At 42.0% G+C, this 17,013-nt stretch overlaps 1 long non-coding RNA gene across 1 annotated transcript; it reads left to right on the plus strand.

Moving 5' to 3' along the window:
- Positions 1 to 8,945: 8,945 nt before the first annotated feature.
- LOC123502490 lies at positions 8,946 to 12,152 on the plus strand. The gene is made up of 3 exons (XR_006674147.1): positions 8,946 to 8,997; positions 9,402 to 9,486; positions 11,937 to 12,152. It is a non-coding gene; the product is annotated as an uncharacterized LOC123502490 (long non-coding RNA).
- The last annotated feature ends 4,861 nt before the right edge of the window (positions 12,153 to 17,013 follow it).

Raw genomic sequence — 17,013 nt, forward strand, 5'->3', positions numbered from 1 at the left:
AATAACCAACATACTTGAAATGCAAGTTGCAAAATTGATCTCTGCATGTGTCACCAGATCAGTGGTGGGGCAGGTGGGCCATGTTTCTGGCAGGATTGCTGAAAAAAAAGGTGGTTAATCAACAGTAATGAGATACTAATGCATGATAAGTAGACATATCCAAGATCAAATACAGTAAAGCCAGTATATATTGGTACAAAATAATCAACATACTTGAAATGCAAGTTGCAGAATTCATCTCGATACAGGCGACCCGGATTTTGTCGAGCAGCTGGAAGTGGTGGCACTTCTTGTACGAAGTCGTGCTGCTGCTCTTCAAAGTCAGGGTGGCCTGCATCAATAGGAATAGGAATATTCCTGTCTTTACATATATTGTGCAACATAGCACAAACATGCACCATCTTGCACACCTTCAATGGTGGGCTGACCCGGACCTCACTGTGCAAGACATGAAATCGGTGTTTCAGCTGCCCAGTGCCTCTTTGGACAACACTGCGTGTCTGCTTGTGAACCCTGAAAGAAAACATCAATGATAATAACAGCCATCATATACCATTAACCTGTCAATATGATGGGGACAATCAAAATTCTATCCAGGTGTTGTTGTATTAAATTATTTTCATGATTTATTTTTCTTGCTCTACAAACCAATATGTATTAGTAGGAACTGTGGCACTGTCCAAATGAAGTGGTCCCTCCAGTTTTCCTCGTTTCCCAGCTCCACCCTCACAGCTCTCACTCAGCCGACATGACATCTATTGAAAATATGATAACCAAAACATTGAAGTAATGCAGTTCACAACCTGCACAGTGGGACATCTTGCCTCAAACTGAATTCAAATTCATACCGCAAGTCTCAAGGCCACCGTGATTGGTTGAATAAATTATGATTTTTTTTTTCATTGGCTGCCAGTTCACTTTCAAACGGAAGTAACCAATCAGCGGAAACAATAGCTCAAACAAAACGAGTCACTAATGTTGGCCGCACGCTAGCCGCTGCCCTGGGTCGAGCAGCTCTCGCGCCAGTCTGTCTCTGTTCTATTGACTCGGGAGTGAGATCGCCAAAAATACGATTAAATTTTTGAAATTTGGTATCACCATTATAAATAGGTTGCGCCTTATAAATATGGGATTAAAAATACTCGTAATGAGGAGCTCTATCTCATGAGGTGGGTAAAAAACATTTAGTGGAATGTGGTGAAACACTGGAATAATACTGTTTTTGTATGTTTTGTAATGTCAACTATAGCTACCTATGTATAGTATTTATTGTTTTTTGGTGTGGGTTGGCTAGGGTAGACTTATTGTGGGTGTTTTCCAGGTGTGATTTAAGGGTTGTTTGTGGAGTGCAGTGTGTGTGTGTGTGTGTATGTATTTACCTAGTTGTAGTTTTACAGGGCCTGGGCTTTATGCTCGTGTGGTCCCGTCTCCATATCTAGACTTATCTAATTTTTCTTTAAAACTATGTACACTCTTTGCTGACACCACTTCCTCACTCAAACTGTTCCAAGTCTCAACACATCTTTGCGGGAAACTAAATTTTTTAACATCTCTCAGACATCGTCCCTTCCTTAGTTTCTTACTATGCGATCTTGTGCTTCTAAAGTCATATTCTTCTCTCAGGATCAGTTTCTCATTATCCACTTCATCCATTCCGTTAATCAATTTATAAACTTGTATCAGATCCCGTCTCTCTCTTCTCTGCTCCAAGGTTGGTAGATCCATTGCCTTTAGTCTCTCCTCATATGCCATCCCTTTAAATTCTGGAACCATTCTTGCAGCCATTTTTTGTAGTCTCTCTAATTTTCTTATGTGTTTTTTTTATGGGGAGTCCACACAACTCCTGCATATTCCAATCTAGGTCTTATTTTAGTACTTATCAATTTCTTCATCATTTCCTTGTCCATATAGTGAAATGCTACTCCAATATTCCTTAGCAAATTATACGTCTCTCTGAAAATTCTATCAATATGGCTTGTGTGTGTGTGTGTGTGTGTGTGTGTGTGTGTGTTTTGTTGCTTGATGCAATATTTTTTGGTAATTTTTGGTGCGTTTTGGTTAGGTAATGTTTGTCTTGTTTCTTCCATATCTCCCTCCACAGGTCCTCCTGGCTTTTCCTTCAGTAGACTATTTCCTCCATGTTTCCTCCACCTTCCCTCCAATTTTGAGTCTCCTATCTCACTTCTATCATAGTCAAAATAGTACTTTTCTAAATCTCACTTCAAAACCTGACAATTTTTCTCATTTTTCCCTCCACCACCTCCTTTTCTTTCCTCCATATCTCCCTCCACACACCAAGCTGTGTACTGTGCTGGTGTGTGCAGGTGTGGGAAAGGTTTCCGCAGGTGTGTGTGTGTGTGGTACGTGTGGTGTGTGTGTAAATGTGTTGTTTATTGTGTAAACTATATTTTTGGGGTGTTTTTTTTTTTTGCATTTTCCAGTGTTTGCAAAGGGTTGTTTGTGGTTTGCTGGTGTGTGCAGGTGTGGGAATGGTGTGTGCTGGTGTGCTGTGTGTTTGGTGAGTGTGGGGTGTGTGAAAGCATGTTTTTCTTACAATTTTGTCTCATAAACCTCAATTTTTTCACTTGATTTAGAAGAGTGTGCAGTTTTAAATGTGGACATAAAAGTGTGGACGATGAGAATTAATGGAGATTGAAAGCATAGGTGCATTTCCATTGTGTTTTAACGGGCTAAAGAAGGCATTATGGGTATCTCCTATCTCAAAGCCCACCAACTATTTGACTGCTAGTGTTCTTATTGATGTAGTGATAATTACTCCTGCAGTGTATCACTTGTGTCACTATATATCTTGTATTATCACTTCACTTCACTTATTCTCAATGTGTCACTGTCAAGCACTTCACTTACTTACCCACTGCTTCAATAACACTCTGAATTTATGGCCTCCGCACACTGAAACACTAAGGTCTCTCTCTCTCTCTCTCTCTCTCTCTCTCTCTCTCTCTCTCTCTCTCTCTCTCTCTCTCTCTCTCTCTCTCTCTCTCTCTCTCTCTCATATTAATCCAGTTTTATTTATTTCAGATTGTGTTAAGAATATGGAGAAAGACGGACCAAGGCAAGAAGAGGAGGAGGAGGGAGGAAGAGGAAGAAGAAGAAGAAGAAGAAGGAAGAGGTGGAGGAATATGAGAAGAGGAGGAGAAGAAAGAGAGAAAAGAAAAGGTAAAATAATAAACATTGTCATTTCATAAAGTTTTGCTATTTCAATCTCTCTCTCTCTCTCTCTCTCTCTCTCTCTCTCTCTCTCTCTCTCTCTCTCTCTCTCTCTCTCTCTCTCTCTCTCTCTCTCTCCTCTTCTCTCCTTCCTCCTCTCCTCCTCCTCCTCCTCCTCCTCCTCCTCCTCCTCCTCCTCCTCCTCCTCCTCCTCCTCCTCCTCCTCCTCCTCCTCCTCCTCCTCCTCCTCCTCCTCCTCCTCCTCCTCCTCCTCCTCCTTCCTCTTCTTCTTCTTCTTCTCCTCCTCCTCTCCTCCTCCTCTCCTCCTCCTCCTCCTCCTCCTCCTCCTCCTCCTCCTCCTCCTCCTCCTCTCCTCCTCTTCTTCTTCTTCTTCTTCTTCTTCTTCTTCTTCTTCATCCTCTTCCTCCTCCTCCTCTTCCTCCTCCTCCTCCTCCTCCTCCTCCTCCTCCTCCTCCTCCTCCTCCTCCTCCTCCTCCTCCTCCTCCTCCTTCTTCCTCTTCTTCTTCTTCTTCTTCTTCTTCTTTCCTCCTCCTCCTCCTCCTCTCCTCCTCCTCCTCCTCCTCCTCCTCCTCCTCCTCCTCCTCCTCCTCCTCCTCCTCCTCCTCCTCCTCCTGTGCTAATACTATTACTATTAATACTATCCCAGTGTGACCTGTGTGACCTCTGACCTTTTGCCGCAGGACTCCTTGGACTGCAACTTCACTGTGACCCGAGAGGAGGTGGCCACTCAACGCTGAGGTCACACGACTCCCTTTCTTATGCAGGTCAGTGGTGTGGTGTGTGGTGTGGGGAGGTGTGGTTGGGTTAGGTAGGTTGGGTTGGCCTCTCTCTCTCTCTCTCTCTCTCTCTCTCTCTCTCTCTCTCTCTCTCTCTCTCTCTCTCTCTCTCTCTCTCTCTCTCTCTCTCTCCTCTCTCTCTCCTCCTCCTCCTCCTTTCCTTCCTCCTCCTCCTCCTCCTCCTCCTCCTCCTCCTCCTCCTCTCCTCCCTCTCCTCCTCCTCCTTCCTCCTCTCCTCTTCTTCTTCTTCTTCTTCTTCTTCTTCCTCCTTCTTCTTCCTCCTCCTCCTCCTCCTCCTCCTCCTCCTCCTCCTCCTCCTCCTCCTCCTCCTCCTCCTCCTCCTCTCTTCTCTTCTTCCTCCTCCTCCTCCTCCTCCTCCTCCTCCTCCTCCTCTCCTCCTCCTCCTCTCCTCCTCCTCTCCTCCTCCTCCTCTTCTCCTCTTCTTCTTCTTCTTCTTCTTCTTCTTCTTCTTCCTCCTCTCCTCCTCCTCCTCCTCCTCCTCCTCCTCCTCCTCCTCCTCCTCCTCCTCCTCCTCCTCTTCTTCTTCTTCTTCTTCTTCTTCTTCTTCTTCTTCCTCCTCCTCCTCCTCCTCCTCCTCCTCCTCCTCCTCCTCCTCCTCCTCCTCCTGTGCTATTAATACTATCCCAGTGTGACCTGTGTGACCTCTGACCTTTGCTGCAGGACTCCTTGGACTGGGACTTCACTGTGACCCGAGAGGAGGTGGCCACTCAACGCTGAGGTCACACGGCTCCCTTCCTTATGCAGGTCAGTGGTGTGGGTGTGGTGTGGTTGGGTTAGGTAGGTTGGGTTGGCTTGGGTAAGATTTTGAAGCCATTTTAGGCAGTTTGGCATGTTTGGAGGGTATTTTAAACAGTTTGGCATATTTTAAGGACATTTTGACAGTTTGGCATGTTTTGAGGTTATTTTGAGACAGTTTGGCATGTTTTGAGGATATTTGAAAACAGTTTGACATGTTTTATGGCCATATTGGCATGTTTTGAGGGGATTTTGAGACTGACATGTTTGAGGGCATTTTAATACAGATACAGTTTGGAGGGCATATTAAGACAGTTTGGTATGTTTTGAGGACAATTTAAGAGAGTTTGCCAGGTTTTGAGGCCATTTGAAGACAGCTTGGCAGGTTTTGAGGGCATATTAACCCTTAACTTGGCGGTCGTATATAAACGTTTGCGTCAGAACGTCCGTAAGTGACGGATTCGTCCCAGTAATCAAGATTTTTGGCGTAATTTTAAGTCTCGCGCTCTCTTGAGGCGGATGGTGAGTAAAGTATCTGGCATCTTTTACCACACAAGTGTTTCCACAAGAGCTCTAATTTTAGAGGTAACTGAACTGTTTTCCCTTTATGGGCGACACTTGGCAACTCCGGACTCTCTGGGTAGAAAGGTCAGTGATAACAGCGAAGGATCTCAGATTGTAAATCACCATGGAGCAAGGCAGAACCCTTTTTAGCAGTGGTTCTGAGCTAGAAGAAAGTGACAGTGAATATATGAAGAAGAAACTGGGAAAGTGAAGAGACTAGTAGTGAGGACACGGATGTAGAGCATCATTCACCTGCTTTCTCAGGAGAACAGACAGAGACAGAGACTCTTACACAGTATAAGTGACAGTGAAGGCAATAATGATGAAGAACAGACTCCAGATAATGTGTCAAGGACACAGAGTGTTTCTAGGAGACGCAGGCATCGCGTGCTCCTCGCTCTGGGAGACGATCACGTGGCAGAGGTGGCGCGAGACCCGACCTGTCTTTCAATGGAGGAATTCAATGATGATTTTTCCCAGTTATGCCTGATTTATCTGTGTCTCCTCATAACAGCTGAATTCCCTCCTGTGCAACACAATTGTGACTATTTCATGGCGTTTCTCAGTGATGCTTTCTTGGACCATATAGTGAGTGAGAGCAACACTTTTCATGATGAAACAGCAGATGATGATGATGTGCCCATAGCTCTCACGAGAGAGTGGAAAAACATCACAGAAATGAACTCCTGACGTTCAGTCACGCTTCTTATGAGTCATTCGAGAAAAGCTATATTAAATACAGTTTGTTATGCTTTGAGTCTCGTAAATAAATTCAAGAATTTAAGACAGTTATGGCAGGGTTTGAGGACACTGTAAGACAGTTTAGCACAGTTTGATGGCATTTAAGACAGTTTGGCATGTTTTGTCACAGTGAGGAGGGTATTTTGATTGTCATAACAGAAAGTAATTGGCATTTTTCAGGGCAATATTTTTAAGACATGCTTTGTGACATGCTTTGAGGGCAATTTAAGAGTTTGGCATATTTTGAGGGTATTTTGAGACAGTTTGACATATGCTTTGAGGGCAATTTATGGCCATATTGAGACAGTTTGGCATGCCATATTGAGAGCATTTTGAGACAGTTTGACATGTTTTGAGGCATTTTAAGACAGTTTCGAGAGCATATTGAGACAGTTTGGTATGTTTTGAGGGTATGTTAGGTCAATTTTGGAGGTTTTTAGGGAAATTGAAGACAGTTTGGCAGATTTGGAGGGCATATTAAGGCAGTTTGTTATGTTTTGAGGGAAATTTGAGACAGTTTAGCTGGTTTTGAGGCCATTTTAAAATAATTTGGCATGTTTTGAAGACATTTTTAGACAGTTTGGCATGTTCTAAGGGCATATTAAGACAGTTTGACATGTTTTCATGGCATATTAAGAGAGTTTGGCATACTTTGAGTTCAATTTAAGAAAGTTTGGCAGGTTTTAATGGCATCTTTCACACCACTAGTTCTTGCATCTAGCACGCCACATTCTCTCCAGGAACTCTTTCACAGCCTCAATCATCCTTTCATTCATCTCCCCACAAAGTCCCAGCAGCACCACCATCCATTCCCTTCCTGTCATCTCCACTCTGTCATGCCCCAGCTCCCTCAGCACCACTTGCATCATTTCATACCTGTCTCTGGCATACTTCACACACTCCAGCACCACATGCTCCACCGTCTCATCCTAGAAGAGTGTACGGTTTAAAATGTGGACATAGAAGTGGCAAGGATGACAGTTAAGGAGATGGAAAGCATATATGTTGATTTAGAAGAGTCGGCACTGTCCCCAAGAAACCATCCCGCGTGCTTGCCTTGATTCCTGGCTCCCACTTCACAGCTAATCCACCCAGCTGATTTGACGTCACATATATGAAGCCACGCTATTGGTCAGAGAGAGAGAGATGCATGAGAAAGCATAAGAGAGAGAGAGAGAGAATATGAAATGCATAAGAGAGAGAGAGAGAGAATATGAAAACGAATAAGAGAGAGAGAGAGAATAAGAGAGAGAGAGAGAATATGAGAGAGATAAGAGAGAGAGAGAGAGAGAGAGAGAGAGAGAGAATATGGTAACGAATAAGGCAGCGTTTCTCAATCTTTTTAGCCTTGCGTAACCCTTCAAATACATGACATGTCTCAAGGAACCCCTACACAAAAACAAAATTATATACCATATATTTCTCTTTTAATGTGATGTCAAATCTGCTGGGTGGAGGAACTGCGAAGGGGGAACCGGGAATCGAGGCGAGCGCATGGGATGGTTTCTCGGGGACAGTGCCGAAGAGTGTATGGTTTTAAATGTGGACATGGAAGTGTGGAGGATGAGAAGTGGCCAGGCAGCCCTGCACTGCATGCTTCCCTCCATACTTTCTCTGTCTTATCTGATCCCTTTCCTGACATGTCAAACTGTCTCAAAATGCTCTCAATACATGCCAAACTGTCTCAATATGGCCATAAAATATGTCTGTCTCAAAATACCCTCAAAATATGCCAAACTCTTAAATTGCCCTTAAAGCATGCCATACTGTCTTAAATTGCCCTGAAATATGCCAAACTGTCTCAAGATACCCTCAAAACATGTCAAACTGTCTTAAAATACCCTTAAAAATGCCAAACTGTCTTAAAATGTCATCAAAACATGTCAAACTGTCTTAAAATACCCTTAAAAAATGCCAAACTGTCTTAAAATGTCATCAAAACATACCAAACTGTCTTACAGTGTCCTCAAACCCTGCCAAACTGTCTTAAATTCCCCTCAAAGCATAACAAACTGTCTTAATATGCCCTCAAAACCTGCCAAGCTGTCTTCAAATGGCCTCAAAACCTGGCAAACTGTCTTAAATTGTCCTCAAAACATACCAAACTGTCTTAATATGCCCTCCAAACTGTATCTGTATTAAAATGCCCTCAAAACATGTCAGTCTCAAAATGCCCTCAAAACATGTCAATATGGCCATAAAACATGTCAAACTATTTTCAGATATACTCAAAACATGCCAAACTGTCTCAAAATACCCTCAAAACATGCCAAACTGTCTAAAATGTCACTTCACTTATTCACTTATTCTCTATGTGTCACTGTCAAACACTTCACTTACTTACCCACTGCTTCAATAACACTCAATTTATGTATGGCCTCCGCACACTGAAACACTAAGTCTCTCTCTCTCTCTCTCTCTCCTCTCTCTCTCTCTCTCTCTCTCTCTCTCTCTCTCTCTCTCTCTCTCTCTCTCTCTCTCTCTCTAAATTTAATCCAGTTTTATTTATTTCAGATTGTGTTAAGAATATGGAATAAGACGGACCAAGGCAAGAAGAGGAGGAGAAGAGGAAGAAGAAGAAGAAGAAGAAGAAGGAAGAGGTGGAGGAATATGAGAAGAAGAGGAGGAGAAGAAGAAAGAGAGAAAAGAAAAGGTAAAATAATAAATATTGTCATTTCATAAAGTTTTGCTATTTCAATCTCTCTCTCTCTCTCTCTCTCTCTCTCTCTCTCTCTCTCTCTCTCTCTCTCTCTCCCTCTCTCTCTCTCTCTCTGATCTTAATCCAGTTTTATTTATTTCAGATTGTGTTAAGAATGTGGAGAAAGATAGACCAAGGCAAGAGGAAGAAGAGGAGGAGTAGGAGGAAGAAGGAAGAGGTGGAGGAGGAGAAGGAGGAGGAGGAGGAAGAAAGAAGAGGTGTTGGAAGATGAGAAGAGGAGGAGAAGAAGAAAAGATTAAAAAAGAAAAGGTAAAATAATAAATATTGTCATTTTATAAAGTTTTTGTTATCTCTCTCTCTCTCTCTCTCTCTCTCTCTCTCTCTCTCTCTCTCTCTCTCTCTCTCTCTCTCTCTCTCTCTCTCTCTCTCTCCTCCTCCTTCCTTCCTTCCTTCCTTCCTTCCTTCCTTCCTTCTTTCTTCTTTCTTCCTTCTTTCTTTCTTTCTTTCTTTCTTTCTTCCTTCCTTCCTTCCTTCCTTCCTTCCTTCCTTCCTTCCTTCCTCCCTTCCTCCCTCCCTCCCTCCTCCTCCTCCTCCTCCTCCTCCTCCTCCTCCTCCTCCTCCTCCTCCTCCTCCTCCTCCTCCTCCTGTGCTACTACTATTACTATTATTACTATCCCAGTGTGACCTGTGTGACCTCTGACCTTTTGCGGCAGGACTCCCTTGGACTGTGACCTCACTGTGACCCAAGAGGAGGTGGCCACTCAACGCTGAGGCCACACGGCTCCCTTCCTTATGTAGGTCAGTGGTGTGGTGTGTGGTGTGGTTAGTTGGGTTGGGCTGTGTTAGGTAAGGTTTTGAGGCAGTTTGGCATGTTTGGAGGGTATTTTCAAACAGTTTAGCATGTTTTGAGGGCATTTTAGACAGTTTGGCATGTTTGAGAGCATAGATTGGGTTGGGAGCAATATGGATTTTGAAAGGGTAATGCAATATTTGGCCTGAGGATGGTAACAGAAAGAGCAGTTGAAATGCAAAAAGATGTATACATGTGTTTGGTGGACTTTGAGAAAGCCTTTGAGACGATTAGACAGGAGGAAATGATTGACGTGTTAAAGGAGATTGGATTGGATGGCAAAGATGTAAGAATGATAAATAACCTATACTGGGAACTAAAAGCAGCAATAAGAATAAAAAATAAAAACACAGAATGGGTAGAGATACAGAGAGGAGTGTGGCAAGGCTGTGTACTCTCACCAGACACAGAATGGGTAGAGATACAGAGAGGAGTGTGGTAAGGCTGCGTACTCTCACCAGACTTGTTCTCGTTGTATGGACAAAAATGTTTGGAGGAGATGGAAGAAATGGAGGGAATTTGCATTGGGGGAAGAAACACAAACAACATACATTATGCGGACGATACAGTTTTAGCGGCAGATTCCGAGGTAAAATTGCAAGCACTCATAGATAGTTTAACCCTTAACGTTCGGTGATTGTTTTGGGATGATTGTAGCGTCACGTGCAGAGAAGCAGGGATCGTTCCGGGAATCATGATTTTTCGGCGCTAAACGTTTGAATCTCTCCCCCTCACTGTTGGTCCTGGGGCAAGTGGAAGTCTCTGGCATCTTTTCTCACTCACCTCTTTGAGCCTGGAGACATATGTTCCCTCACATAGGTCATCTTTTCCCATTTTGAGGCAACATCTAGCAATCCCGTGACCCGGAGTTAGGTTTCGGTACTCCGAGTGATGTTATGTCAGTGTTACTCGGTAATGACATTGAGGATAGTGGTGAAAATGAAGACAGTGATTTTTTTATTAAGACAGAAGAAAGTGAAGACTCCAGTAGTGATTCTGATAGTGATCTGGGAGACAGAGGCCAACCCTCACAGCGACGTTCATAAACCTCCTCACATACTCCCCTCGAACAATGCGCTGGTGTGTGTCACCCATGGTTGCCTCTACAGGATTGTGCTTGTCGGCCAAGTCACGTCAGTCCCATTGCCAAGAAGAGTTGCCACATTCCAATTATTATAAAAATCCACAATATATGTAATATGTGGTTTATTTTTATTTTTCTGTTTTGAACATCATTTCATCTGAGTTCACATTTTCATGACATGAAAGTGCAAAAGTTCCTACTTTTACATCAAATTCATATGCCCAAATGAGAGAGAGAGAGAGAGAGAGAGAGAGAGAGAGAGAGAGCATGGTGTTATCTGAGCTTGGGGGGTATTTCTTAGCGGCGGATTCTGCCATGAATTTTTTGACGTGCAATAACTTTGGTGTGAGAGGTGATGACATGTTGAAAACTATATTGTTGTACTCAGAATAACACAAAGAAATATGCTTTTATGAGGAAAAGAATATTTTAGCATTTTTGACAGGTGTGATTTTTCCTCGCTGTAACAGACAGAAAGTAAATCAACCCCCGTACTTTAAGGGTAAGAAAGATAATGACCAATATTAGCATGAATATAACTCTAAGACAACGTATACTCAAGCGTTATGTATGGTCCACATTAATGTATGGCTCTGAGACATGGACGATAAAGAAGAACATGATCAAAAGGTTAGAAGCAGTAGAAATGTGGTTCATGCAAAGAATGCTGAGAATCCCTTGGAGTGCACGGATCACTAATGAAGGATTGAGAAGAGTAGTAATGGAAAAAACACCGGTGAAGAGTATCAGGAGGAGGCACCTAAATTTTGTGGGCCATGTACTGAGAGGACATGGACTGGGGAGAGAATGCTTGTTGGGAAGAGTATAAGGAACCAGCGAAAGGAAGACAGAGGGTCAAGTTTATGGACACATTGGTGAAACACGTCAGTGAGGGCTGGACAACTGTGGATCGGGTTAGAGTGGCTCAAAACAGAGGAGGATGGTGTTCCATGGTCGCCGACGTCACGTGACAGGCACCTCGGTAAAGGTAAAGATAAAGGGTTGGGTTAGGTTGGGTTATGCTGGGTTGTTTTGGGTTAGTTTGGGGTTGGGTTGGGTTATGTTGGGTTGTTCTGGGTTAACTTGGGTTGTTTTTGGGTTAGGTTGGGTTGGGTTGAGTTGGGTTGGGTTATGATGGGTTGTTTTGGGTTAACTTTGGTTAGGTTGGGTTGGGTTGAGCTGGGTTGTTTTGGGTTAGGTTAATTTCTGTTCAGTTTAGTTAAGTTAGGTTGAGTTCTGTTAGGTTGGGTTGAGTTGCGTTCAGTTCAGTTTACAAAATAGTGAAGGTGACTCAATGTAAACCTATCATTACAGGAAAGTCAAGCCAATGGTCCCTGAATGTTGCCAAGGAGACACACTGCACCACCAAGCCAAGCCAAGCAAGCCACAATGCAACACAAGCCTTCTACAACACCTACAGCCATCAGCAACACCCAGAGTACAAGACAACACCTGGAGTCATGAAGAACAGTTAGGATGGATTAGCAGTTTGGAATGTTTTTCTTTTAAGGACATTTGAAGACAAGTTTGGCATGACAAGTTTGGCATGTTTTATGGTATTTTAAGACCATTTGGCATGTTTTAGGGTGAAGATATTGGCCATTAATCTTCTGATGTCTATAAACCTTTTCTAATGTCAATAAAATGGTTTAATGGTACTCAACCTCAAGGTAAAAATGTCTCCAAGTACTGAAGGGGTTAAAATAGTGAAGACTGTGGCCATTAATCTTGTCACCTCCTTAGACCCTTGCTAATGTCAATAAAATGGTCTAATGGTACACAAATGTCAAGGTAAAAATGTGTCCCAGTACTGAAGGGGTTAAAATAGTGAAGACTGTGGCCATTAGTCTTCTGATGTCTATAGATCTTTCCTAATGTTAATAAATTGGTCTAATGGTACACAGATCTCAAGATATCCTAGTATTGAAGGGGATAAAATAGTGAAGACTGTGGCCTTTATTCTTCTGCCCTCTATAAACCTTTCCTAATGTCAATAAAATGGTCTAATGGTACACAAATGTCAAGGTAAAAATTTGTCCCAGTACTGAAGGGGTTAAAATAGTGAAGACTGTGGCCATTAACCTCCTGATGTCTATAAACCTTTCCTAAAGTCAATAAAATGGTCTAATGGTACACAGATCTCAGGGTAAAAATGTGTCCCAGTCCTGAAGGGTTTAAAATAGTGAAGACTGTGATCATTAACCTTCTGATGTCTATAAACCTTTCCTAATGTCAATAAAATGGTCTAATGGTATGCAAATCTCAAGGTAAAAATGTGTCCCTGTACTGAAGGGGTTAGAATAGTGAAGATGATGACCATTAATCTTCTGATGTTTATGAACCTTTCCTAATGTCAATAAAATGGTCTAATGGTACACAGATCTCAGGGTAAAAAGGTGTCCCAGTACTGAAGGGGTTAAAGTAGTGAAGACTGTGGCCATTAACCTTGTGACCTTCATAGACCCTTCCTAATGTCAATAAAATGGTCCAATGGTACACAAATGTCAAGGTAAATGTGTCCCAATACTGAAAGGGTTAAGAAAGTGAAGACTGTGTCCATTAACCTTGTGACCTCCATAGACCCTTGCTAATGTCAATGAAATGGTCTAATGGTGCACAAATCTTTAGGTAAAATTGTCCTCCAGTACTGAAAGGGTTAAGATAGTGAAGACTGTGGCCATTAATCTTGTGTCCTCCATAGACCCTTCTTAAAGTGAATAAAATGGTCTAATGGTACACAGATCTCTAGGTAAAAATGTGTCCCAGTACTGAAGGGGTTAACATGTCATACTAACCAACCACATTACCCCTTACACAGAATAATTATTTATGTTACAACTTTGCCCACTAAGACTAAGTTAACAGTAATTGTAATGGGAGGCACTGCAAGGTTTTCTTCATTTTTCAGAATTCTTATTTATTTATTTTTTCTGTCACCTCCATTACTCCCCAAAAAATTGTTAAGCTGCTCCCAAGGGATGATTCACCCCCAGTTTGGGAACCACTGTCTTGGAAGGCCTCATAAAAATACTGAATTTTTGTGGCAAGGTGCTAGAATGTGTGTGTGTGTGTGTGTGTGTGTGTGGAAAGTTTTTTTGTGTGGGTTTTGAAATAAGTTTGTGTTTTATACTGTGAATTTATATTTATGTGAAGATTTTTGTGTTTTGAAGTGAGGTGAGTGTGTGTGTGTGTGTGTGTGTGTGTGTGTGTGTGTGTGTGTGTGTGTGTGTGTGTGTGCATGTGTGTGTGTATTTACCTAATTGTAACATATGGGAAAAGAGCTATGCTCGTACTGTCCCGTCTCCATATCTACTAATGTCCAGCTTTTCTTAAAATCATGAATATTCCTTGCGTTGACCACTTCCACGTCTAAACTATTCCATGCTTCCACCCTTCTATGAGGAAGCTATATTTTTCACATCTCTCCTATAAGTGGCCATTTTAGTTTTTCCCATGCCCTCTCGACATTCTTTCATTCCACATACACAGATCTTCCCTATCCATTTTTCCATGCCAATCATCACTCTGTATATTGCTATCAGGTCTCCCCTTTCTCTTCTGTTTTCCAGGGTCGGAAGTTGCATTCTGTTCAGTCTGTCTTCATAAGTCAAATCTCTTAAGTCAGGCACCATTTTTGTTGCAGCCCTCTGTACTTTCTCTAGTTTCCTTATGTGTTTCTTTAAGTTCGGAGCCCACTGTATTGTTGCATATTCAAGCCTTGGTCTTATCATTGCAGTAATTATTTTCTTCATCATTTCTTCATCTAAATATACGAACGCCACTCTTATGTTCCTCAATAAGTTCAATACTTCTCCAATTATTTTGTTTATATGTCTCTCTGGCGATAGGTCATTGGTAATTGTCACCCCAAGGTCTTTTTCTTCATGACTGATTTTATGTCTTCATTTCCTATCTTGTACATACTCCTGATTCTTCTTTCACTCTTGCCAAACTCTAATTTCTTGCATTTTGTCGTGTTGAACTCCATTTGCCATGTACAGCTCCATTTCCATATTCAGTCCAAGTCTTCCTGGAGTAGTTCGCAATCTTTGTCACATCTCACTTTTCTTAACAATTTTGCATCGTCTGCAAATAGGCTCACATAACTGGACACCCCATCCACCATGTCATTTATGTAGACCGCGAACATTACTGGTGCCAACACTGATCCCTGTGGAACTCCACTCTCCATCAAGCCCCATTCTGATGGTCTGTCCTTAATTATTGTTCTCATTTCTCTTCCTACCAAAAGTCTTCCATCCATTTTAGTAAACTGCCATGCACTCCTCCTACCATTTCAAGTTTCCAGATCAGTCTCCGGTGTGGTACCTTATCAAAGGCCTTTTTTAAATCCAGATATATTCCATCAGCCCAACCATCTCTTTCCTGTATTACATCTATCACCCTCGAATAGTAACATATCAGGTTTGTCGTGCATGAACGCCCTTTTCTAAAACCAAATTGACACTCACAAAGTATGTCATTTTCTCCAAGAAGTCTGTCCATCTATTCTTCACCACCCTCTCACACATCTTAGCTACCACACTTGTAAGTGACACTGGTCTATAGTTCAATGGGTCTCTCTTGTTACCTGATTTATAAATTGGGACAATGTTAGCTCTTTTCCAGTCTTGGGGCACTACACCTTCCCTTAATGAGGCATCAATTACTTCACAAACTTTTTCTGCCAGTTGCTCCCTGCATTCTCTTAAAATCCATCCTGATACCCCATCAGGTCCCACAGCTTTTCTCACTTCTAGACTCCCCATCATATTCTTGATCTCCTCCACAGTTACTTGAAACTCCTTCATAATCCCTTTCTGTTCCATTACCAGTGGTTTGTCAAAAGCAGTCTCCTTTGTGAATACCTTCCGAAAGCATCCATTCATAGCCTCTGCCATTTCCTGGGATCCTCACTGCATACTCCATTTACTTCTAAACTTTCAATACTTTCTCTATTTTTGATGTTGTTGTTCACATGTCTGTAAAAAAGCCTTGGTTGGTCTTTACATTTATCAATTATATCCTTTTCTTGTTTCTTTCTTTCTTCTCTTCTAATCAACACATATTCATTTCTTGCTCTTTTGTAACTTTCCCACTGCTTAATCCGTCTTTTCCTTCTCCACCTCTTCCATGCATCCTCTTTTCTTGTTCTAGCCTTTTCACATCTATCGTTAAACCAGTCCTGCTTTCCAACTTCTCTATGTTGTCTTATTGGTACAAATTTTTTCTCACCTTTGTATAATTTTATAAATTCCTTCCACTTTTCATTTGCTCCCTTAGCACTCTTGAATTTCATCCAATTTGTCTCTTGAAAGAATTTCTTTAGGTTTCCAAAATCTGTCTTGGCATAATTCCATCTTCCCACTTTATATTCTTCATTTCTTCTAGATTTCTCTTCATCTATCACCTTGAACTCCAAAACTGCATGATCACTCTTTGCTAAAGGGCACTCCACCCTCATCTCCTCAATGACCATTGGCTCTGTACTAAAGACCAAGTCCAGTCTTGACGATGCTCCCTCTCCTCCAAACCTAGTATCTTCTTTGACCCACTGAGTTAACACATTTTCCATTGCCAGTGTCAATAGTGTATTTCCCATGTTGTCTCTGATCCTTCCATTGACCAGTCCTCCCAACACACCTCTTTACAATTAAAATCTCCCATCATTATAGTTCGTTCACAGCCACCCAACATTTCTTCCAGACATGTTCCTGTATCACTTATCATTTCTTCATATTCCTGTACTGACCATGCATTTGTCTTAGGTGGTACGTACACCACTATGTAGTGCCTCTTTTTCCTTCATTAGTTTCTGCTCTGATCTTTAGCACTTCTGCCTTTCCCATACCTTCTTTCACTTGATCCACCTTTATATCTTTTTTAACCAGCAACATCACTCCTCCTCCCATCTTACCTACTCTATTTCTTTTCCAAACATTATATTTCCTTCTCCAACCATCATCAGGTCTTCTCCTCTCTCAGTTTTGTTTCAGTAAGACCCACAATATCTGGGTTCTTGTCCCTCAAGTAATCGTTGAGTTCTAAAATCCCCGATATCACTCCATTTATGTTGACATACATTACATTCCGCTCATACGTAAGTTTCTTTAGTCCTTTCTTGCTGTACTTTTCTGGGTTATGAACCACTTCCTCAGTCTCATATCCAAGATTCTCCAGAAAAACTCTTTCTTCTCCTCTTCTGTCCTCTCTTCATTTTTTTCAAAGCCTCCTTTCTCAACTCATTTAACATTTCTCTTTCCTTTTCACCGAGATCTCTTCTCAACCAAATCTTCCTTGTTGTTTCCTGCTGGGCTAGCCTCCATGACTTCTCCACCAATTCATCTACATCCTTTTGTGACTTAAGTTTGATTCTTATTGGCCTCATACC

This window comes from Portunus trituberculatus, chromosome 11, assembly GCF_017591435.1.
Source record: "Portunus trituberculatus isolate SZX2019 chromosome 11, ASM1759143v1, whole genome shotgun sequence".
In the NCBI taxonomy this organism is placed as follows: Eukaryota; Metazoa; Arthropoda; class Malacostraca; order Decapoda; family Portunidae; genus Portunus; species Portunus trituberculatus.